A 26,332-nucleotide genomic window follows, 5' to 3' on the forward strand; every position below is an offset into this window, starting at 1 on the left:
TATACAATACATATTATAGAATTAAAAATGGGCAGGGGATCCTGGGTGGCTCAGTGGTTTAGCGCCTGCCTTTGGCCCAGGGCATGATCCTGGAGTCCTGGGATCGAGTCCCGCGTCGGGCTCCCGGCATGGAGTCTGCTTCTCCTTCCGCCTGTGTCTCTGCCCCCCTCTCTCTCTGTTTCTATGTCTATCGTAAATAAATAAATATTTTTTAAAAATAAAAAAATAAAAAAATAAAAATGGGCAGAAGACATGAACAGATATTTCTATCTGAAGAAGACATACAGATGGCCAACAGACACATGAAAAGATGCTCATTGCCCCTCATCATCAGGGAATTACAAGTCAAAACCACAATGAGATATCACCTCACACTTGTCAGAAAGGTTAAAAGAAAAAATACAAGAAACAGCAACTATTGGTGAGGATGTGGAGAAGGAACACTCATGCACTGTTGGTGGGCATGCAAACTGGTGCAGACACTGGGGAAAACAGAATGGAGTTTCCTCAGAGTTTAAAATCAAACCATCCAGTAATCACATTACTGAGTATTTATGCAAAGAATACAACAATGCTAATTTGAAAGTATACATGCACCCCCATGTTTATTGCTGTATTATTTACAATAGCCAAAATATAGAAGGAGCCCAAGTGTCCAGTGATAGATGAATGGATAAAGAAGATGTGGAATATATACACAGTGGAATATTAACCAGCTATAATAACAAAGAATGAAATCTTGCCATTTGTCACAACATGGTATCATGCTAAGTGAAATAAACCAGAGTAAGAAAAATACCATATGATTTTGCTTATATGTGGAATTTAAGGAACAAAACAAAGGAAATTAAAAAGAGAGACAAATCCAGAAGCAGACTCTTACCTATAGAGAACAGATTGTTACCAGAAGGGAGATGAGTGGGGGGTGGGTGAAGTAGGTGATGGGGATTAAAGAGCACACTTATTTAAAATAACAATAAATTTTATTATCAATTATACATAAATATTAGTGTTCTATAGTTAAAATATATTCTATATAATAATAGTATACATTATTACACACTGTACATATCATTACATAGACATAACTATTCCATTCTTTCGGCAGCTTTTGTTCTTCCAATCTTATTCTCCATTAATGTTCCTAGTGGGGGCTTTGGCAGCATATATTCCTGAGGTAGAGGCCTAAGCAGTTACCTTATTAGCAGGTATTTTTTAAGAACTACAGATGCTGCTTTATTTGTTCAAAATTCTCAAAGACTTTGGCCTACAGGTAAAATAACATTATTGCCTCAAGGAAAGCACCATTTGATATTTCGCAGTTATGTTCTGTCGGATCCTCTAGCATCAGCTGCAACACTGCTGAAGGAATGTTCATAATTCGGGAGTGACTCAAGTTTGTGTGAAGCATACAGTGGTGCTTCTTAAATTCCAAGAGGGGATTTTACCGCTGTGGTTAGAAAGTCAAAAACAAACAAACAAACAAACAAAAAAAACCACATGTTGGTAATTTCAGAATTTCCAGGAGGCTTGTCAAAAATCTTAATTTCTTTTTCAGGACGCATCTCCTCACAACAGGGCATCCCATCGCATACACCTTCAGCTTCCACTTCCGCTTCCGCATGAATAGGCCAGACTAGCAATGCAACCGATGTTGAATAAATAGACTTGCAATGAAGGCCAAGAGAGAACAGGACCTCAAGAATCATAAAATTAATTTCACATTCGGAGTCGGTACATAAATGTTTAGTATTCTGCATTTTTCATGAGCATAAGCTTAGGTTTTTAACAGCTGTCATGGCGGAACATAAAATAATTTCACGTTGGTAGAAGAAGTGTACAAGATCCCTCTACACAGAAGAGAGGAGAAGGACAACTCTCATAAGATACAACTAAGAAAACAACTCAGATATGAATTCAGGAATGTGCTGACATTAAAAACAACAACAACAACAACATTAAAATATAAGCCGGGAAGTGGTATCAATCTGTTCCTCGTTTATCAAGCGCTCCCTTGGGAGGCCATGGCTTTGTTGGTACTCTCCAGGACACCTGGCGGCCTTGCATTTCTCTTCACATGGTTAAAGTGCAATTCATTTCACATTGTATCTCTCAGTCTGAACTACTATTTTCCTCATTATTTTCTATTACTCTTGAGTTTGCTTTTTACTGCCAAGTTTTCTGTAGAGAAAGTAGAATTGCATAATATTCACTGATGTTTTGGGGTGAACACAGCAATCACAAGCTTCTTAAGCTAAAAAGGGCTCAACATGACTGCAGGGTCTGCAAGCAGGACTATCCCAGGCTCTCTTTCCCTTAAGAACTGCCCTACTTTAAATGACAGGGTTTAATCATCCAAGAGACTCTACTGTGGGAACCCTATTTCTTATTTAGAGGTTAAAACAGTTCAGAAGTTGGCCTCCTGAAAATTGAACTAATCTTGAGAGTGACTTTCAGTCTGATTAATGCTGTAGAAATTTTCCTCATCTCTTTGTTTCCTGTGTACATCTAGGTCACATCCGAACTACAACAAAATCCTCTTTTTATCTAGAAATGACTTCTGCACTCTTGCACAGGGATTTAAGTAATGCAGAAAAGCAAAAATAGAACCCCCTTCCTTAAAGTATTACATCTATATGTTTGTATACATTGATCACAAAATGCAACGAACTGGTTAACTGTATTTTTTATTTATTTATTTTTGCCATTTTACCTTTTTTTTTCTATCATATCTTTCCTGTATTTTTGATGTATAATTGACATATGAAATGTTATATTATTTTTAGGTGTATTGATTTGTATTGATTGACAACGTATTGATTTGACAATGCTATTACTCAGTGCTCAACATGATAAGTGTACTCACCATCTGTCCCCAAACAACCGTATTTCAGTATTATTGATTATATTCTCTATCTTGTATTTTCCATCTCCGTGACTCATTTACTTTATAACTGAAAATGTGCACCTCTTAATGTCCTCTATTTCACCCATCCCCCCACCCACCACCCTTCTGGCAAGTACCAGTTACTCCTCCGTGTTTAAGAGTCAAGGTTGACACTTTTTTTTTCATGGTTTCTTTATATAGTTTTAGCAAAGTAGTCACTTAGCTTATATTTCATTTACTCTTTACAACTGCCTCCACTCCCAGTACCATCAGGAACAACTGGAAAACAAGATCCCATTTAGATTATTGACAACCGTTAGAAGGTTTTACCATCACATTTATATTCCCCACAACTCAGGAAATAATAACCCATAGGTGTTCGTGGATACTTGAGTCTCATTAGGAGAGCACAAGGGTGAAGCGAGTAGGGGAAAGAAGTCGAAGAATAAATCTTTTGTAAGAATGTTTTGAAAGACTCAAACTTTTGCTTTTTTAACTACTGATCCTTTCAGGATCCTAAGGCAAATAGAAGGAGCCATGACCTCATTCTGTACTAATTTTCAATAATCTTCTATTTTTGTTAGACTTATTTCTCTATAAATAAATAGCAGGTGGACAGAAAGAGAAAAAGGCAAATGGGTGAGAGGTGTTGCCCCAGACTCCTGGAACTACAGCTCCACCAACTGGAGAGGAAGATTACCTTCCCTGGATATTGCTCTGCACTTTTTAGCTGCTGAGGCCATGGTCTCACAAGATTGCTTGGGGACCAAGACTGGAGTGAGTGGCTGAAAAAAGAATGAGGAATTTCACACCCTGAGTGTTAGAAGTTCTATTGCCTCTTCTTGAACCAGAGCTAGAAGGGAGGGATAGGTCTTGGAACTGTCAACGTTTTTGGACCTGCTGGCCACTTCTAGATTTTAGTGGCTGTGGGATTGGATGGGGCTGGGGGTGAGGAATTAGGGATAGGGAAGAAAAAAAATAGATTGTAAGCCCATTCAGTGATACTGCAAATTCTGGTCTTCTTCCCTGATCTCCTTTGTTACCATTTTCTTTTCTTTCGAATCTTCAAATTGCTTCTCTGTGCATTCTCTCCACATTTAGCTGCATTCAATGAGAGAGAAAGGACAGAGTGTACTTTTAAGGTGCCTACGTACTTTTTCTCAATCCTAATGTATATTTTTTACTATATTCCATCTTTTATAAGTTTTATAAGGGACTACCTATTTTATTGATTTTTATTAATTTCAGTTTGTACCTTTACTTGATTTCTTTTCTTAATCTTTTATATGTTTTTGTTTTTAAATATTTTTTTAAAATTTTTATTTATTTATGATAGTCACAGAGAGAGAAAGAGAGGCAGAGACACAGGCAGAGAGAAGCAGGCTCCATGCACCGGGAGCCGACGTGGGAATCGATCCCGGTCTCCAGAATCGCGCCCTGGGCCAAAGGCAGGCGCCAAACCGCTGCGCCACCCAGGGATCCCTTAATCTTTTATATGTTATAATTTATTCATTTATTTATTTATTTACTTTGAAAGATTTTATTTATTTATTTATTTATTTATTTATTTATTTATTTATTCATGAGAGACACAGAGAGAGAAGCAGAGACATAGACAGGGAGAAGCAGGCTTCCTGCAGGGAGCCTGATGCGGGACTCAATCCAGGAACCCGTGATCACAACCTGAGCCCAAGGCAGACCCTCTACCACTGAGCCACCTAGGCGTCCCTATAATTAATTTATTTTTGATTAATCCTCCCTTTTTTTACAAAGGTTTTAAGTGAGTGTAAACTCCTTTGTTTTCATTATTTTAATTTAAAAAACTTTTCTCTAACTATAGATATTCTAATGTTTATAGATCCTTTTTATTACCTTCCATATCTTATTTTACTTTGATTTCTTTTGATTAAAAGGTTATCTATATGTGTGTTGTCTAATACCAAATAGCTAAGAATCTTGTTTACTTTTAAAATATTTATTTCTAATTGTATTTGTTATCAGAGATAAGCATTTGTATGGAGTGTGTTCTTAAGACCAAGTGGATCTTGAGCTTGTGATCCAAACAGGTGGTTTTGAGTTGTAAGAAATGGATGATAATCCATCTTGCTTACTGTAAAGGCATTGGATTGCCTTTAAAATTGGAATAAAAAAAATCTCTGTTAAGTATACATCCCATTTCCTCTCTTGGAATAAGTTGAGTCCACAAAAGGCTCCAGGAAACCATCCTGTCACCACTGATATTCCTTTAATCTGTCACAAGTTGCCTTAAAATAATTCAGGTTTTTGAGAGAGGGTGAGGGATAGATCAGACTATCCAAAGGCTTGATTGGAGCCACAACAATACTGCATGAAGGTGTCAGACACTGTAAGCATTAGGAGTTCTGTTGCCTTCTCCTTGAGCCAAATCCATAGGAGTTCACTCCTCCTAAGCCTGTTTGTGGGTTTGCGGGTTGCATGAACCCTTCAGTGTCTCAGTCTACAAAATCAAATCCAAGGTGAAAAAATTAAAACTTTGGAAAAATCCTCCATCTCACAAAACTATTTACAAAAAGAAGCATCTATTAAATTATACTATACCAATTCAATTAACTTCCTTTATTCAAACAGATGTAACTTTAAATATCCAGCATGTTTGGTCATATTTACTTTTTATAGTTTTCTCAGTTTTTAAACATTTGATTCTAATTTGATCATGTTTAAGAGCAAAGAGGGAGATTTTCTTGAAGACAATATACTTTTCAGTACTTTTCTTATTATATTCTATATGAGCACTGTTCTCTCCAGTGCCCAATGTTAGTGTGTAAAATATTGTAAAATATCAAAAGAAATTTCAAAATCAATAATTTCAGTGAAGTGTAATCTATTGAGTGTACTGATGTTCACATTTCTAGCTATAGGATAATATTTGTTATTAATTTATTCTAAACCTTTTCAATGTTTGCTATTGCTTATAGATAATGACATTTTAATTTCTTAACAATGTCCCTCCCAGGAATCACCAGGCAGGGATCAGGGGCAAGTGGTGCAGTGCCTGGCACAAACTGGGTACTAAATGGACATCAATCAAACAAACATGAGTCTGGATCAGTTAAATGGGGATCATATTGGTATTATCAAAAAGAAGTTGAACAGTGACAGCTCATATACATTTATGAAAGCATTTTCCCCTGCCTTTTGTTGTGTCATGTTAGTCTAGATGGAGACGGAACCAATTTCAGATTGTATCGGCTACAGCAGAGTTGTTATATGAATTGCTCTGAAATTTTTTTACCACTGATTTAAAAACTGACTTTGATAAAATCAGATCTATTTCCAGATAAGGACAGTCAGAATTACTCGTATCCACTTTGCGTGAAAAATTCTTGCAAACGTATTTGTAGAATTTTTGCGAAAGCAAATATGCTATAATGAATTAGCAGGAAAGCATGTTAATTTTTTAAATAGGTAATTAATCCACTTATTTAACAAATGTGTCAAACATTTGCTTATGTTCTCAGCAAATAAGGTACAAACTTCCCTAAAGGAGTCTAAGAGCGGAGAGATGACCAAACACATAACTACGATTAATGTGATAAATACTAAGGGGGAGAAACAATAAACAGAATAAGTCATTCTCATTTCAGAGGGCATGGAAAACCTTATAGACATAAGCTCTTCAGCAGGGTCTTACCTGAGGTGTAGAATTTTTCCAAGACTATGGTGGGGGAAGAAAATATGGGGTGCATTCCAGGTAGTATCTTGAAGAAATATGACACATTTGGGGTATTATAAGTTATTCACTAGGTTCAAAGTATCAGTCGTAGAAGAGGAGCAGAGGGGCAAACAAAGCATGGGCCAGATGGCAGAAAGCCTTGATGACAAAAATCCTTCTAGACCTTCAGAAAGATAACTCCCCAATTTTATCTATAGGTCTGGACTCTGGCCTGATTTTCAGACACATATTTTCAACTGTTTTCTGAGCATTTCTCATGTGCACTCCATCAGTTTTTCAGGGATAATAAGTTCCAACTGGAATACGTGTTCTCCCTTTTTCTCTCTCCCTCTCCCTCTTCCAGACTATTTGAAACCAGAAGTCACTCAACACAGTGATCCATGCAGACAGGAAAAAAGGCTGATTCACTCTGTCTTGTGTGGTTGAGCCATGCAGCTTCATCTTTGCACTTCCAGAATATAATATAGTACATTTATTGGAAATAACTTTGTAAGGAAAATTTCATTTTTCTGGATATATTTGAAAGACAACTGAATCTAGTTCCATCTAAAACAGTTTATTTATTTTTTTTTTAATTTTTATTTATTTATGATAGTCACACACACACACAGAGAGAGAGAGAGAGAGAGAGAGAGAGAGGCAGAGACATAGGCAGAGGGAGAAGCAGGCTCCATGCACCGGGAGCCTGACGTGGGATTCGATCCCGGGTCTCCAGGATCGCGCCCTGGGCCAAAGGCAGGCGCTAAACCGCTGCGCCACCCAGGGATCCCTAAAACAGTTTAAAATGTTAAAAGTGACATAATACATCTTAAGAAGTTGTTTTTATTTGTATATATTGCCTTTAATTACAGTTCAATGTAAGTGTAGAGTTAAAAAGGGACAACTAAACTGTTTTCAATTTTTTAATGTTGGTCTTACTCCATGAAATGTTAATATTAATTGCTATGTGCTTTTATGTAATAAGCATCTATTAGAATGTTCTATATCAAAAAGATACTCTTTATAAAGAATCATGTCAGAATGATTTTATAAAGTAAGCAAGAGATTTTTCAATATTTAGTTTTTCTGTAGGTTTTGATTTTCATGAAGTCACAATATTAGTTCTTTTGTATATATTACAAGTATAGTTTTTCCTTACAACTAGTGCATTCTTGCTATTGATTTAACATGCACAGCACATTTTTGATACATTTTCCTCCTTCGTGTTAAATTTAGTTTGATGTAATAAATCTTTATTTTGACTGTGCTTAGTTTTGACTCCCAGCCTTTATTAAATACATTATAGGCAGAGTTTGCTTTTCTTTCCCTTACATTCTAGGTCATGAATGTTACCAGAGCCACAATAATGTTACCTTTATGAGACAGATTTTTTTCATTATTTTACATATCCACTTAGACCATTATCAAGTGAAGAATTCGTCTTGTTCAATCCTTCCACTAATATTCCTTGCATACAATGATTGATGTGTCATGAATGTATGTATATTCTGCTGACTTATTATTTTTATTATTTTGTAGTTATTCTATCTCTTCAATTATATTGAATTTTAAATGTGATTTTTACATTGACATTATCGATCTTGGATTGCTATCTTGATAATTATATGGACACATTGTAACATTTAGCTAGAGAGCACAGGTTTAGTTTTAAAATGATATTTATCAAAGCTATAGTCATTCCCCTTCTAGGGAGACTGCAGCTACTCGGCCCTAATGATTGCCATGCCATTCCAGTGTCCGCGGATGTATGTGTTTTTCCTCAAAAGCTAACTATCTGGACTTTTCTGTGAAATGTCCTGATTGTAATTTACTGGTTCAGATACAGATAAGACACTTGCCAGGCAAATCAGCTTGTCTGAGGTCTCTACCCAGAGATGTGTAGACTCTGAGAAGTACTTTATTTGGAATGAGAAAACTATGCTATGAGAAGCACAGGTCAGACTTTCTAATCTGCCAGCAGGTGGAATGCAGGAGTGGGTGGCTTCCAGAAGATGCAGCACTGAGTTGAATCCAAGGGATGAAGTGTAGTTAACTAGGGGAAAAGAAAGTGAAAGGTCATTCCTGGTAAAGAGAACCGCAATTCTGGAAACCACAGAAGAAAGAGAGATTATAATAGTCAAAAACTGCTAAACTTGTAGACTTAAAAGTTAGGCAGCATAGTTGACAATAGAAAGGGATTACAGTGAATAAAGGCATTCTGTTACTTATGCTGCAGAAGCCATGCTTCAACAGCATTCTGTTTGAAGGAGTTGCCCGAAGAAGTTCCGTTTTATAGGTGGCCGTATTCTATATCCCATGACCCTGACCCCAAGCCTGTCAGGCTGGGCATTAGAGCAAAGACATCCAATTTATAGAACTGATGACCTTTTGGGTTTTGAATACAGCTTTCTGGATCTCTGGGACATTAACCTATCCTATCTCCTTTTGTAAAAAATACTTAAAAATTATGACCATACAGATTTGCAACAAAATTTTGGATGTATTGGCCATAGAGAAAAACTCTGAAACAATCAATACCACAGCAAGAAGAATGTGAATGTGCATATAATAAAGAAGTACTAGTGATCAAGGCAAAATTGTATTGTATATAATAAACCCAAAGGAACATTTCCTATCATTCAATAGTCCTGAAAAACTAGAGATGTAATTTACTTTACATAACTGATATATTTATGAAAACTTGAGAGCTAATTAAATTTTGATTAAATCATATTATGAAAGACTTGGGTAAGAACTACAGTATTTATGTGTGGGAGTGCTTATAAAACAACTCCTTTTGAAATTTCAGTAGTCAATCCTTACTTCATTGATTTAATTAGTTTGAATTAATTAGTATGTAATTACTAGGTGGACTTCAAAGAAGAATCATACATATTTTATCCAAGAATTAAGCTGACTTTTAGTTGTGTAATTAATTTTCTAATACATAAAAAAGTAAGAACACTTTGGGAGAAAACTGGCATTCACAATGTACCTATTAAATTATTTCTTTGTTACCTTAACTCAATTTTCAAAATGACTATAGGGGATTTTTCTAATTTAGAGAGGAAGAAATCAAAGTTTAGGGAAAGTAATTGACCCAATATTAAACAATAGAGCCTGTGTTTCTGCATTGATCTGATTTAAAGATTTGTGTTTATTTAAAGATAATGTGTTTCAAATATCATTCTGCAGAGTATTTCATTGCCTATAGAAATTGGCATTTATGCCCTTAAAAAGAAACACTCTTTTGGCAGCCCAGATGGCTCAGCGGTTTAGCTCCGCCTTCAGCCCAGGGTGTGATCCTGGGGACCCAGGATGGAGTCCCACGTCGGGCTCCCTGCATGGAGCCTGCTTCTCCCTCTGCCTGCGTCTCTGCCTCTCTCTCCCTCTCTCTCTCATGAATAAATAAACAAAATCTTAAAACACACACACACACTTTTATTTATTTATTTATTTATTTATTTATTTATTTTTATGATAGTCACAGAGAAAGAGAGAGAGGCAGAGACATAGGCAGAGGGAGAAGCAGGCTCCATGCACCGGAAGCCCGACGTGGGATTCGATCCTGGGTCTCCAGGATCGCGCCCTGGGCCAAAGGCAGGCGCCAAACCGCTGCGCCACCCAGGGATCCCCACACACACACTTTTAAAATGTTATGATGTTTCAACTCTTCTGAAATTATTTTTCTTCACCTTGACTTTCTCCCAAATGTGAAGTGCTTAACTGATACAGCAGGCCATAGTTGGTAATATTCTGGAGGGTCTAAGAATAGTGGGTATAATAATTATTTACTTTAATTAGAAATATGCTAAGGGTAAACATATAACTGACTTTTAAGGCAATGTTTCTCAACTCTGGCTATGTTCTATATTTATGGCAGTAACTAAATAAAAATAACTCCAGCCCAAACTATACTCCAGAGCATTTATATCAAAATTACTGGAAAAACAAACAAACAAACCCAGGCATCTGAATTTTTAAAATTATCTGGATGATTCAACATATCAGCCAGAACTGAGAACCACTACTTTTAAATTTGAGTCTGAAAAGTGTTGTCCAAAATATTACATAAGACAGTATGTAGGCAACTGATAATTCCATTTTTAAAAAATGTTTTGGTTGCTTACTGTGCCGTGCAACAGCAAATTTCAACTTGGTGCAGTTGTCAGTTGTTATAATTTATTGGGTTAATAGATTCCCCTGAAGGGGAAAGTGTTTCATACTGTGTTACTAATCCATCCAGTGTGTGACTTTCAAAATGACATATGGAATTTTGCCACTTTAAAACTACTTAAGTGACAGACACTTCATTTCATAGCGATGTAAAGACAAAAATTTTAATAGTTGAAATTAGAAATGTACATAGTTGAATTAACGTTTTTCTAGCTTCATGCTTTAATAAATGTGTAATATGTATTTGATGGAATGCAAATATATTATTATGTCATTTGTTATTTTAAAAACATTGATTTTAATGGATAAATGAGTGATCTTTTGTTGAAAATGCTTATGTTCTTAGAAACAGAGAATTAAAATAACCATGTATGGGGAGCAATCTCATTTTCTCCCTGCAGGGAAAATAACATTCTTTAAGTGAAAATGCACAAATGAATTAGGAAAAACAAACATAATGGAATTTTTAAAAATGACCATATCAGATCTAAAATCAATGAGGCTTTATGACATTTAAAATAAGACTGTAGGAAAAAAATAAAAACATAATAATCTTAAAATCTTATTAGCTTATACACTTTCCGTAAATGCAGATAAAGTATATTTGGATTTCATGTAATAGACAATTTTTATTCTTATTTGTACATTTAAAAAATTCCTAAATAGAATCGAATTGCAACTTTATGATTATTACTATTAATAATATCCCAAGACAATTAAGAAATAGAATTTATAACTTAATGATTTAAAACCTCTGCTATTCTAAAAATAGAACACACCCCAAAATTCAATATTTATAACTATTTTAATGTTTGAAACCCAACATCTACCTGAGTACCTCTGATTAACTGAATAAATTTTGTAAAAATAATTGTTGGATACTACCTATTACTTATCACATGTTATCAGCATGTATATTACTCCTTGAGTTATTTCCTACATATTAATTGTGGTTTACTGTAATTGCTTCATTTGTATTCTTTATTTTCATGAATCTTTAAAGTAAAAAACTGGGGAAAAAGCATTTTTGCCATGGAAAACAATCAAACAAATTTATTATTTTCTTTATGAAAATAATGACACTTTAGACACATGAACTAAATATTCTATAAGAAACTGGCTTTAAATAATCGGCCTAAGATATGAGTGACATCTTCATTATGCAGAATAAGAGTTGTCTATAGTCTTCCACTCAAAGAATACCCATTTAGATAAATATCCATTGACAGGAGATCTTTGTGGAAGTCCAGGAGTCTAGCAGGACAATATTGGATCAAAAAATTCCTAGGTTGAATTCACTGAAGAGGGGTAACCCATGTTACCCCTCATCCATAGCAGCACCTCTGAAGCCAAGAGAGATCTTGGCCTATGATTACCCTTCTAAGGGAGAGTGAGAGAAGCCCATTTCTTTCTCACTGTATTCAGAATACATGTAAGTATGTTATACATTTGGGTGTTAGGTAGTAGTAGCAAGAACAGCAGACAGAACTTTTGACTGGCATCAAGGGAACATGGATCCTACTAACTGTGTCAATGACTCCATCAGAGAGCACACAGGGTCCCCTCACCTACAGATCCACTCAACTGGCCAAGGGCACCCTCCAAATACTTTATGTCTCACTCACACACTTACCACCCTCTGGCCAGCTTCCTGTGTGTACTCTCATGAGCATTGGGAGTGACTCTTTGCAGGTGGCTGTTCAGCATGTGCAAGATGCTGGCCTGACCCTGCAGGATAAGAAGAAACCACACAAACTTGAGGATTCAGTACCACCGAAGGGAAAGCAAAAGGGAGGTCATCAGCACCCAGGTTGGATTTGCAGGTTGAGAGGAGGCATACAAGTCTTAAGAATTCCTCCACAAGAGGAAATGAGAAATGTGGAGCAGGGATATCCATAGAAATACTCTGAGAAATCCTCAGTATTTCTAACAGGGTTGGTGGGAGGTGTTTCTCTCACAAAGTCAGTTGGTAAAGACTAAAGGAGATGACTGCTTCTTCATAAGTTAAAACAGCAGTGAAAGGTGTCAGAGAGCATCACAAATCAAAGAAACATGACACCAAAGGTAACACAACTATTTCCCAAAAGTTGACCACAAAGTAATGGAGATCAGACAGTTTCCCAGGAGGATTGAAGATAGCTGTTTTGAGGTCAGTGAGCTGCAAAAGCACACAGAAAGACATGTGATGAAATCAGGAAAACAATACATAAACAAAATGAGAAGTTTAACAGAGAGATAGGAATCATAAAAAAACAAACAGAAAAACAAGTAGATATTCTGAAGTTGAGGAAAATAAAGAATAAAATGAAAAGCACGATAGAAAACATTAACAATAGACAATCAAGAGGTAGAAGGAAGGTCCTTTGAAATTATCCGTTCACAGGAGAACCAAGAAAAAAGACGGAAAAAAAGTTAAGAAAACCTATGTGAAATATGGGATACCTTTAAGAGGAAAAAAAAAAATCTGTATATCATTTGAGTCACAGGAAAGAAGAAAGTCCCAGAAAACTAATTAAAAAAAATAATGGCTGAGAATTTCCCAAATCTGGGGGGAGATTAGAACATCTAAGTTCATGAAGCTCATAGGCCCACAATAAGATTCAACTCAGAGATATCATCTATGACACATTAAAATTAAAGACAAAGAAAGAACTTTAAAAGCAGCAAGAGAAAACAATTACATGTAAAAGAGTCCCGATAAGGCAGTCAGTGGATTTCTCAGCAAAACCTTGCAGGTCAGGAGATGGGATGATGCATTCAACTTCTGAAAGAAAAAAAAAATAGAAACTGTTAAATAATTTACCTGTCAAAGTTATCCTTCAGAAATGAAGGATCGATAAAGACTTTCCCAAACAAATAAAAGCTGAGGAGTCTATCACCACTAGACTTGCCTTTCAAGAAATGCTGAACATTTTTGAGCCAAAATAAAAGGATACTAAGTAATAACATGAAAACAGATTAAAACATACAACACATTAGCAAAAGTAAGTATATAATCAGATTCAGGATACTCTAATACTATGGTATAATGGTGTGTTAACTACTTAACTAGTATAAAGATTATAGAACTAAACTATTAAAAATTACAATAATTTGTTGGTGAATATAAAATAAAAAATGCAAATTGTGACATCAAAAACAAAATATTGAGAAGGGAGTAAAAGTAAATTTTTGGCATGTAATTGAAATTAAGTTAGCATAAAATAGACGGTTATATATGTCAGATGTTTTAGACTAGTCTTAGGGTATCCACAAAGCTAAGCCCTACAGTAAATGCACAAGATATAAAGAGAAGAGAATCAAAGGATATCATTATGGAAAATTATCAATTCACAAAGGAATACAGCAGGAGAAGAAGAAAGGAACAAAGGAACTATAAAACAACCAGAAGTCAATTAAAACATGGCATTAGTAAGTCCTTACCTGTTAATAATTGCCTAAACATAAATTAATTACATTATTCATCTCTATTCATCAATGGACTGAATGAATAGAAAGACAAGACTCAACCTCGCGCTACCTACAAGGGACTCACTTTAGCTTTAAGAACAAGCATAGACTCAAAATAAAGGAATAGAAAAGGTATTCCACACAAATGGAAACAAAAAAGAGAGCAGAGGTAGCCATGCTTATATTAGACAAAATAGACGGTAAGTAAAAAACTGTACCAGGAGACAAAGAAGATCATTATATAATGATAAAGGGGTTAATTCATCAAGAAGATATAACAATTGTAAATATGTATATGCACCCAACAATGGAACATCCAAATATATTAAGCAAATGCTAACATCTGAAAGGAGAAATGGACAACAGTATAATAACAATAGAGGACTTCAATATCCTGTTTTCAACAACAGACAGATCATCCAGACAGAAAATCAATAAGGAAATATTGGATATGAACTACAATTTAAACTAGATGGACCTAACAGACACATTTAGAACATTCCATTCAACAACAGCAAAGTAGACATTTTTTTAAGCACACATGGAATATTCTCCAGGATAGTGCATTTGTTAGGTCATAAAACAAGTCATAGCAGACTTGAGATTATATGAAATTTGAGGTCAATAACAAAAAGGAGAACTGGAAGTTGAAATTGGAGAAGACGTAAATAACGAATAGATGCCTTATGCTCATAGATTGGAAGAATTAATATTAAGATGTTTATTATATCTAATGTTATCCATAGATTTAATGAAATCTCTATTAAAGTTCCAATAGCATTTTTTATAGAAAAAGAAAAAAAATTCCTCAAATTTGTAAGGAACCACAAAAGACCTTGAACAGCAAAAAAAATCCTGAGAAAAAGAAAAATGTTGAAGACATCACAATTCCTGATTTCCAACTTTAGTACAAAGCTATATTAATCAAAACAGTATGTAAATGGCATAAAAACAAATACAGACATTAATGGAATAAAATTAAGATCCATGAAACAAACCCACACATATCCAGTCAGTTAATATTTGACAAAGGAACGAAACATATTCAATGGGGAAAGAATTTTCTTTTCAGTTTATATGGTGCTGGGTAGACTTGGTAATCACATGCAAAAGAATGAAACTGGACCCCCACCTTATACCGTTCACAAAAATTGACTTGAAATGAACTAAATACCTAAATGTAAGATGTGAAATGGTAAAATTCTTAGAGGAAAATATGGAGAAAAAGCTCCTTAACATTAGCCTTGGTAGCAATTTTTGGGACATTACACCAAAAGTATAAGCAAGAAAAACAAAAATAACCAAGTGGAACTACATCAAACTAAAAAGCATACTCATGGCCAAAGAAACAATCAACAGAATTAAAAGACAATCAATAGAGAGAAAATAATAGCAAACCATCTATCTGATAAGAGATTAATATCCAGAATACATAAGGAATTCATATAACACAGTAACAAAAAATGAATAATCTGACTTAAAAAATGATCAGAAGACCTGAATTAATATTTTTCCAAAGGTGACATGCAAATGGCCAGTAGGTGCATGAAAAGACGTTCACCGTCACTAATCATCAGGGAAATGCAAATGGAAACCACAGTGAGATATCATATCACATCACACATGTTAGGATGGTTGTTATCAAAAGATAAGAAATAGCAAGTGTTGATAAGATGTGGAGAAAAGGGAACTCTTGTGCAGCACTGATGGGAATGTAAACTGATGCAGTCACTATGGAAAAAAGTATAGAGGTTCCTAAAAATTTGAATTACTACATGATCCAGCAAATTCACTTCTGGGTATATATCTGAAAGAAATTAAACCACTATACTGAAGAGATGGCTGCATTGTCATGTGCATTGCATCATTATTCACAATAGCCAAGGTAAAGAAAATGTTTGTGTATGTTATGTAGCATATAGATATAATATATAATTGTAATAATTATATACAAATTACATATATAATTTGCACACATCCACACACAATGGAATATTATTCAGCCATAAAAAAAGAAGGAAATCTTGTCATTTGCAAGTTCAGGAGATCTAATGAACAGTATGTTGCCTATAGTTAAGAATACCAAATTATATACTTGAAAATTATTAAAAGAATAAATCTTAAATGTTCTCACACCAAAACCAGCAAAGACAAAAGAAAAATTGTGATTATATGCGGTAATAGCAATGTTAACTTGGTAATCACCTACCTATGATATATGTATTAACCTATTACATTGTACACCATAAACTCATACAAGGTTATACGTCAATTATATATCAAGAAAACTGGGGGAAAAGAATTGTAAGAAAATATGCTATAATAAACTGATAAAAATACCTAAAATTTACAAATTTAGTAATTTTAAAAAACAACTTTTCCAAACATAAGTATCCATTTATTTATAGAATAAGGCATTTATTTTCCAAGATTATCTACATACCTGGAGATGATTTGTTTTTAATCACTGGATTAAGAGTAACTTAAGAATGATTGGCAGTTTTGAATCAGATGAATTCTATAATATTGTTGAGATTGGTATTATTAATTCTAGACCAATTTTAAGAAACAATTTCTATGTTTGCATTTAATTGAATTATGTAAACAAATAGACTTTACCAATACAAATAATTATCTTCCTGTGACTAATATTTGAAAGGCAAAAATTAACTTTATAGTTTATTTCTTTTACCCAAGATGCCAAGCATAGAAAGGAATTTGGCTGTAAATCTCGCCAAAATTGAGTATTTGTCAATAAAGTTAGTCAATAAGTTATCAAGAAATTAGAATCTTCTATGTGTGTCCGTATCCTTAAGCAAATGTTCATGAGGAAGACATTTAAAACTAAACAAGTTAAATTTATTACTTGTTGCAGTGAAGGACAATGCACACATTGAGGAACATGAGTATTTCGGTAAATGGTCCATTAGATGATTTGGGATAGGGTCTAAGGAAACGGGGATTTGTTCTATGAATGCTGTCATAAATCAGGGGCAATTCTACAGCTCAACACAGTCCTAGGGTATCTCAACACATCACATATACAGGAAAGGGAGACTAAAATGAAGATAAATTTGTATTTGGTACAGAAGTAGCAGTCACTCATTTTAGTCAAGAAAGGGGATAACTTTGATCTTGTCTGTGCTTAGACAAAATTGTGAGGTCACCTTGTTTTCTCATTTTATCACAATTTAGAGTATCCTTATCTATGTTTTTGGTACACTGTAAGATTGTTTATGACCAGATGGAGAACAAATGGCTAACATTCAGCTGTGAACATCAGATCAGTTCTAGATATCAGGTGCTAATTTTATTTATTTATTTTTTATTTTTCTCATTAAGAACAAATCTTCATTTTCTTAACATCATGATGTGAGAGCAACGAAGAAAGGCCCTGCCACCTGTATTCACATATTGGCATTATTAGTAGTCGGGTTCAGGTCACCAACAACAGGTAATGCTACACTTTGGTTTCTATTATGGGCTGTTAGTCACTTTGTGTTGATTGGTAATTGTTTTTATTTTTTTTTAAAGTAATTTTTCATCTTCTTAATTTATAAGCAAAACATTTTGATTGTTAAATATTGGGAAAACATAAATAATGAATAATGAAAACCATCTCTCGTTCCACCAGGCGGAGAAATAGAACTATTCTGGTTTGCCTAGGTGTCTCAAAAATTAGTGGTTCTCCAATTATGAAAGTTTTAAACTTAGTTCTGTTAAAGTGAATGCCAGTGGAGTCACTTATGTTAGGGAGTTTTAAAATGTAACTGGGAAGCCATTAAAGACTTGAGCTTCATTAGGGTTTTCTACAGATTGAAACCATGAACTTTGAAAAGAGCTGAATTTCAAATATACGAAGGACTCTGCCCCAACACTTGCAGATGCTATAGTAGGAGACAGTTTAGTGATGGCCTTAGCACCCAATTATATTTAGACAAGATCAGTTTCCTGCCACCAACACCAGTCAAAATTCTTTGTAAGCAACACATATGAGGATTTCCTTTTTGTCTTTAAAAACCTTTGACTTTTCTTCCCCAGGAGGACACAATTTGTGTCACTACCCAAATCTATGCTCCCTGAATTGCAATTATGAGACCCTAAATAAATGCTTTTGTTTTATTTAAGCTCTGCTTCTTTTATTCGTTGATATTTCAAAAGTGAATGCTCTAGAAAAAACTCTTGCTCCTGATGATATTGGAGACTTACTGCTTCCTTCCATGTATGTATGCATGTGTGTATGCATGTACACAAATTTTCACCAGAGTATAACCTAGAGAGTCAAATGAATTTTTACCAAGTGAACATACCCATGTAATCACCATTCAGATCAAAACATAGTATAGGACAAGTTTCAAGAGTCTTTCTTATGCCCCTTCCAATTTCTCTCTTACAGCCTTCTAGCTTTTTCACCAAGATATCCCTAATGTGATTTCTAATACAATAGACATCTTTCCTACTTTTCATTTCTTATAAATATATTATCTGTGAATAATGACTATTTTATTTCTTATTGACCACTCATTACACTTCTTTTTTAAATCTTGTGTACTAAGACCACTGGTATGATGTTAAATAGAACCGATGATGGCAGACAGCCTTGTCTTGTTCTTAATTTCGAGGGAGGGGAAGATGTTTTTAATTGTTCACCGTTGACTATGATATTAATCGTGTTTCCATCCGTGGGTCGTTTCCTCTTTGAATTAATCACTTCCTTCAATATTTACATTTATGTCACTCTTTTGGTGAAAATTTCTCCGAGTCTTTATTTGTCTGTACTTTGCCTTCCTTTTTGAAGCACATTTTTGATGAATATAGAGCTCTAGATTGTCAGTTATTTTATTCATCACTTTGAAGATGTCATTCACTGTCTTCTTTTAATCTAGCTATTTGATTTTTTCCTTTTGTTCCCCATTTCTTTTGGTTGGCTTCTTTTTCCTTTCTTTTCTTTAGGTTTTGGGTTTGACTTTCTTTGTGCTTACCTTGCCTAAAGTTCATAGCAATCTTGAAACTGGGGCTTGATGTCTTGTTAGTTTTAGAAAAATGATAGACTATTATTTCTTAATAGATTTGTGTGCCTCATTTTCTCTCTGCTTAACTCCTTGGAGTCTGAGTTTATGTATTTTAGGTACTTTCGTCTTGTCCTGTATATCTTATATGTTCTTTCCTATATTTTGCTACATATTTGTTACTTCCTAAATCTACTCTGCATATGCTTTATGAACTGAAAAACAAAACTTGGCTGACAGTGTATCTGTTTGCAACCTGGCTTATTGAATATTTTAAGCTCATTGTTGAGAACTATTGCTCAGAAAATAAAGATTCCTTTGAGAATATTACTGCTAACTGACAATACTCTTGGTCATCAAAGTGTTTTGATGGAGATGTACAATGAGACTGATGTTTTCATGCCTGCTAACACAACATCCATTCTGCAGTCCACAGATCAAAGATCAATTTCAACTTTCAAGCTTTATTACTTAGGGAATACATTTCATAAGATTATAGCTGCCATAGTGAATCCTCTGATGAACCTGGGCAAAGTAAATCAAATATCTTCTGGAAAGGATTCACTCTTCTAGAGGCCATCGAAAACATTTGTGATTCCTAGAAAGAGGTCCACATGTTAGTATTAACAAGGGTTGGGAATAAGCTGATTGCAACTCTCATGGATGACTTTGAAGGGTTCAAAACCTCAGTGGGACAGGTAATAGCAGATGTAGTGAAAATTGCGAGAGAATTAGAATTGAAAGTGGAGACTGAAGATGTGACTGAATTGCTACAATCTTATGATAACAGATGAGGCGTTCCCTCTCACAGATGAGGGAAGAGAGGACTTTCTTGAGGTGAAATCTACTCCTGGTTAAAGTGTTGTGAAGATTGTTGAAGTGACAACAAAGGATTTAGAATATCATATAAACTTAGTTGATAAGTGAGCAGCAAAATTTGAGAGGATTGATTCCAATTTTGAAGTAAGTTCTACTGTAACTAAAATGCTATCAAACTACACTGCATGGCACAGAGAAATGCTTCCTGAAAAGAATTTAGGTAGCAAATGTCATTGTTATATTATTTCTTTAAATTGCCACCACCACCACAACCTTCGGCAATTCTGTTAGCAACCATCGATATTTGGGCAAGATCCTCCAGCTGCAAAAAGATTATGAGTCCCTGAAAGCTCAGACCATCGTTAGCATTTTTTAGCAATAAAGAATTTTAAAGTTATGGTATGTACATTGTCTTTTTTAGGTACAATGCTTTTGTACATTTAATAAATTGCAATATGGTATATACATAACTTTTGCATGCACTGGGAAACCAAAATATTCATTGACTCACTTCATTGAGATATTAACTTTACTGTGGTGGTCAGGAACAAAACCTGCAATATCTTCTAGGTCTGCCTCCAGTAGCATTGACTAAATCTGAACATCAGGAGAAAACAGACTATCAGGGACCTGTGGAACAACAACAACAAAATTCCAAAACTGATATCACCAGAGTCCTAGAATCATAAGAGAAAAACAATGGGGTTGAAGAGTAACCAAAGAAAGAATTGCGGAATCCAATCCCCAAATTGGTGAAGGACACAAACAGCCTGATTAAAGAAGCTGTGAGAACCCCAAATTTAATAAACTCTAAGAAATCCATGCTAAGACACATTATAATTAAACTTCTGAAGACTAAAGATAAAGAAAAAAAAATCTTGAAAGCAGCCAGAGATAAATGACATATTATTTATAGTGGACTGTAAAAAAATGGAGAGAAAAATGAAATCTAAACTTTCTCTTGATAGATCATATTACTTCTCAAAATATTCAGTCTCCTTCTATAAAACCCCTTGCTGCAGAGAAATCACACATTTTGAACCATGGAATTGCTTTGCCAAATAGCTTATGAGCATAAATAATATGTAACATGTGCCACTTACGAACATTGATCCATCTTATGATCTACTATTTCTCTCATTTCCCATTGCAGGTACCCCGAGTCCCAGAATGAAGATGTGCAGCTAACCCATGATAAAATTGCCTTCTGGAGAGAAATTATCCATTTTTGTTGTGAACAATTAGTATTTGGGAATTTTTTTTTTAACTTAAAGTAGCCTAAGCTGACTGGTATTCCTCATTCTGAGTGCTGGGTCCATGTGGTTATTTGGAAAGTAGGGTAGATGCAGGTTCACACGTCTGATCATGACTGGAAGATGCCTGCTCCCCATGAATATATTTTCCTGCTATGTTGAGCCTCCAATTTCATAAATAAAAATGTTTTAGTTTAAACTGCATATATTATGAAAATAATTATTACATGTATATTCATGGCCACTACTCTTTCTTCTTTATTTGTAAATTGCATCATTTTTTTGTGCATGAACTCTTACTACATTTTTAACCATTGCTATTTTGTCATTTCCAGTCAGTTATTCTTTTACTATCAATTCTTCTTTGAAAATATTTACAATCAACTATAGGCAAACAATGCTCCATGTACAAGGAAAGTCAGGAAAAAACCCAGACATATATTCTAGAACCCAGGTTTCTGATAGCTTTAAGATCCTAACACTGAACTGGGTAGGAATTTCTAAAAATCTAATGGAAAATTGATTGATTCATAAAGCTGGTAACCTAAGATGAAGTAAAACAAGAAATAATTACTTGAGACTGGATGAACTGATAAAGATGATTATAGTTTCTAATGACTCCACTTAAAACATTGTTGGTTCTTTAATGTTTTGTTTTCTAGATTTAAGAGATCCCCTTTTACTCCTTTCTTTTAAACTGTCACTTGCAGGAATTTGGAAAAGCATGGTTTCAAAACATTTATGTTTTTCTCCCTACCAGATCCTTCCAGAATTCAGAAACTCATACTAAATATTTTTATTTTTCATAGCAAAAGTATATATTTACATATGGTCAATAAGAACCTGTTCTTTTGTAGTAAGACATAATTAGGTCAGCCTTTAGCTTGGCTTCTTAGCCTAAAGGGACTTTTCAAGGCCTAATCTGAGATTCCCTATTACCAAACAATTTTAAAGAAATAAGATTGATTTTATGGAGCCAATAAAGCTCCTGAATGTTAAATCTTTGACTGGAATGTTGTATTTGAGAATATACATTGAATTATTCTTGTTACACTAACATAAATAATCAGGTGAAGATTAATAAGATTAAGCTTATTTTATGAACAACTTACTCTGACTATAATTATCTTTGATAAAAATGAGATGACTATAGAAACATCTATAGCACATCTCTGTTGCTTCTGTTGCTATATAGGCCACTCAAGAAAGTTAAGCAGGAGTCAATGACATTATCAAAGACAGTCAATCTACAAACTAGGAAAATAGATTGAGTTGAAACTGACATCCTTATTCCATCATCTAAAAATGCTTCAAATTCAAATCTGGGAATTTTCTCAATTGACTGCGCAAACTCAGAAGTGGAGTATATACTTTGCTTGTACTATTAACCTTTGTTTTTCTTTTGTTTCTATATAAATGCTTTTTATTAAACTATTTTTATGACTGATTGCTCACGTCATATAGAAGCCTATTTTAGGTGTAAGCTCACCTGTAATGTCATTTCCTGAAATAAAACATCCCCATGTTCACCCATCTCAAGAAATCATAGATATGTGATTGCAAATACATCATGCAGTGCCTATTTAAATAACCCAGAAAAAAAATGAAACCTGATTACATGTTACTTACAAAAATACAGATGAATTTATAAAGGTAAAGCCTGAATCTGATTATAACCCATTTGTTTTATTTAACTGATTAAGTCTTGGCTCCTGGGAATCTCTGCTTTGGAGAATTTGTCAATGCTTGGCTATTATTCTCTTTAGAGTCATTATATTAACTTGTCTAGTATGCTATATCCTCTGAAGGGCTTTTAATGATTTTGGACAGCCACTCACACATCAAATGATATCCATTAGGATTAGACAACTGGAAGAACTCAATGATCTGACTCATGTCTACAGTGACAATGCAAATTTTGGCAACAGTGACTACATGGCCATCTCTGTTGACACTCTACTAGTAGAAAGAGCAATATATGATGCTTTGGCCTGACCACATCAACTGTAGTCACTGAGAGTGATGCTGTCAGTGATGGTGATGCTTACAGCATCCCGAGGAAATGATATGGGAGGAATTGGTAAAATTAAATTCAAAATGGAGATTGGACTTAAAAATTCCCTGAATGGACAAAACCACTTCAGCCACATAAATGAAATTCAGTTTAGCTTATTCTGCAAAAAAAGCAAATCTTAACTTGGTTGGCTTTTGTGAATGTCCCTGATAATCAGAAAGAGACTTAAGTTAGCTTCCTAAAAAAGGTATAAGATAATCACTTTTAACCAATCCTCACATATGAAACCCCATTTTAACAACAAGTCTTTGAAAAGGTTAAGACAACTTTCTCACTTGCACTTTGTAAACAATCCTGTAATGTCAGGCCTCTGTGTTTCATATCAGTCTTTGAATTTGAAAGCTTCCAGGGCCCAAACTATTCTTACATGCACATTCAACTCTAACTAAATACTATTAACTCACTTGGTGGTTTTAGTTTTGCTATTTCTGGGTTTTTGATAGTGCTTTAGGACCATCTGTGGACTGTGTACTTGTAAGCGTACCTTGGATTCTAGCGGGAAAAGACTGTTCCCCTAGATTCCCCTTGTGCTAAGAAGGCCATTCCATTCAAGGAAATAGTTGCACAGAACTAGTTATAACAATGTATACTCTGCCATAGTTTATACCTGGAGCCATTGTTTTGGGAGTTCGGTGTGTGCCAGTGAAAAGTAGGCACCTCTTGGACTATGAAGACTGAGATTCAGTGAACCTTTCTCCAGGGCATTGGTGTGCAATCTTGCCAGTCCCGTCTCCCTGCCTGACCTAGACCTGCATGTGTCCAGGTGACAACAGAGCTGCACTACCTTGCTCCTTTAGCTGTCAAAGGCACCGGGCAGGGGGTGGTGAAACAGTCTTTGGTTTGTGTGGTGGTAGAGGCCAAGTGACCTTTGGAAGGCATTTTACTTAGTTCTGCAGGAAGAAGAGAAAGAAGATGGTGGAAGACAGGCAGTAGAATATAGTCAAAGCTGACAGCCCCCGTTCGTATCTGCCAGGCTGAAGATCCTCTGCCATGGAACCTCGTGTTCAGTTACGGAGGCTTTGGACCACGGCAGAGGTTAGATTGGGCCCCCAGGGTTCCGCATCAGAAGCCTGCATCACTGAACTCAGCCATTTTAATATTGAATATTCTTAAGGTGTTTGATAACTACAGTGCTAATTGGAACTTTATTCACTAATATTAATTGAATAAACAAAGTTATATGTTTACTTTAATGTGTTTCATTCTTTCCATTATTGGTGGTTCCATTATTTCATTCTTTCCATTATTTCCGCTGTGTCCCACCTCTGAGAACTTCATTTCTTTTTTGTTGTTGTTTTTAACCTACTATGGCCTGAGAATCCAATTAAGCACGAGGGCAATGATTGATCTCAATGATCACTTTACCTGTGGAAACTCTAGTTGTTAATTTCTCTTATACTTGAGTGCGTGGCTATATTCCAGAATTTTGATATTACTCCAAATATTAACATATCTGTTTTTTTTGTGCAAATCATTGGCATTTTGTATAAATATAATTAGAGTATGTTTTCTGATTGGTAATGTTCATATGAATATTTGCTAGAAGTAGAAAATTCTAACCTAGTTATGTAATTAAAGAACATATTAAGAAATCTTAGAATTTGAGATCAATTCCTTAAAGATTGGAATCATCTTTTTCTATTTCCATGTAAAAATATTCATGCTTGGGATCCCTGGGTGGCGCAGCGGTTTAGCGCCTGCCTTTGGCCCAGGGCGCGATCCTGGAGACCTGGGATCGAATCCCACATCAGGCTCCCGGTGCATGGAGCCTGCTTCTCCCTCTGCCTATGTCTCTGCCTCTCTCTCTCTCTGTGTGGGACTATCATAAATAAATGGAAAAAAAATTAAAAAAAATAAATTAAAAAAAATGCATGCTTAAGTATAAATTATTGATAGTTACCTAATTTAATAAAGGAAATCCAATTACATATAACATCCGTGGAGAAATTTGTCTTAGGTTAAGCAAACTTGGCTCTTTTATGTGAACTTTGAATGCACACTCCCACAAAAATTAACTATAGACAAATAATCATAAAGTCAGATCATAAAAGCTGATTGGGACAGTTACCAAAATGGTTGGAATTCTTTATTCCTTCCTCATTTTCAAAGTTTAAATGAGGTATATAATGTATATATAGTATATAATGTATATAAGTATATAATGTATATATGTATGTATGTATGTATATGTATGTACATATATAATATATATAGTATATAATGTATATACTATATACATTGTACACTATATAATATAGTGTATAATGTATATAATATATAATATATATAGTATATAATGTATATAAAGTATATAATGCTTCCTCAAGAAGCATTATATACATATCACTTTTTTCAGTTACTCTGCAATCCATTTTTTTCTCACTCTGACACACTGTGCAAAATCCCACGTGTAGCGTGTCTTCAATTCATCAATAGTATCTTCCTCCAAAGCTCTGCTGTCCAGTCACTCTTCAGTATCAACATGTGCTTTGCTTTACGTGTATATTATTTAGCAAAGCCAAACAGTGAATTTGGGAGTGAAGATATTAATGATGTCATCTATAAGAGAAAATGAGATGCTGAAAATTAGTTTTAACAAGTGCTAGTTTGGGAGAATGGTGACTCTCCCAATGAGAGAGCACTGAGCAATGAGAGTTGCAATGGTGCAACAGTTGATAATTCTTAACTTAGTATATTGATACTATTAAATCTAAGTTGAACTGTAAGACCAAACATTTGGGAGAATTTTGGGGAGAAAAATGGCAAACATATTGAATCATATATGTGAGAGTGTTCTGTAAAGTATAACAATTGCACAAATAGGAGTTATTATTGAACTCTATCTATAAATCTTTTTTTAATAAACTTTTTTTAAAGATTGTACTTGTTTTTCATGAGAGACACACAGAGAGAGAGAGAGAGTGAGAGGCAGAGACACAGGCAGAGGGAGAAGCAGGCTCCATGCAGGGAGCC

The sequence above is a fragment of the Canis lupus genome, chromosome 36 (genome assembly GCF_011100685.1).
Source record: "Canis lupus familiaris isolate Mischka breed German Shepherd chromosome 36, alternate assembly UU_Cfam_GSD_1.0, whole genome shotgun sequence".
In the NCBI taxonomy this organism is placed as follows: Eukaryota; Metazoa; Chordata; class Mammalia; order Carnivora; family Canidae; genus Canis; species Canis lupus.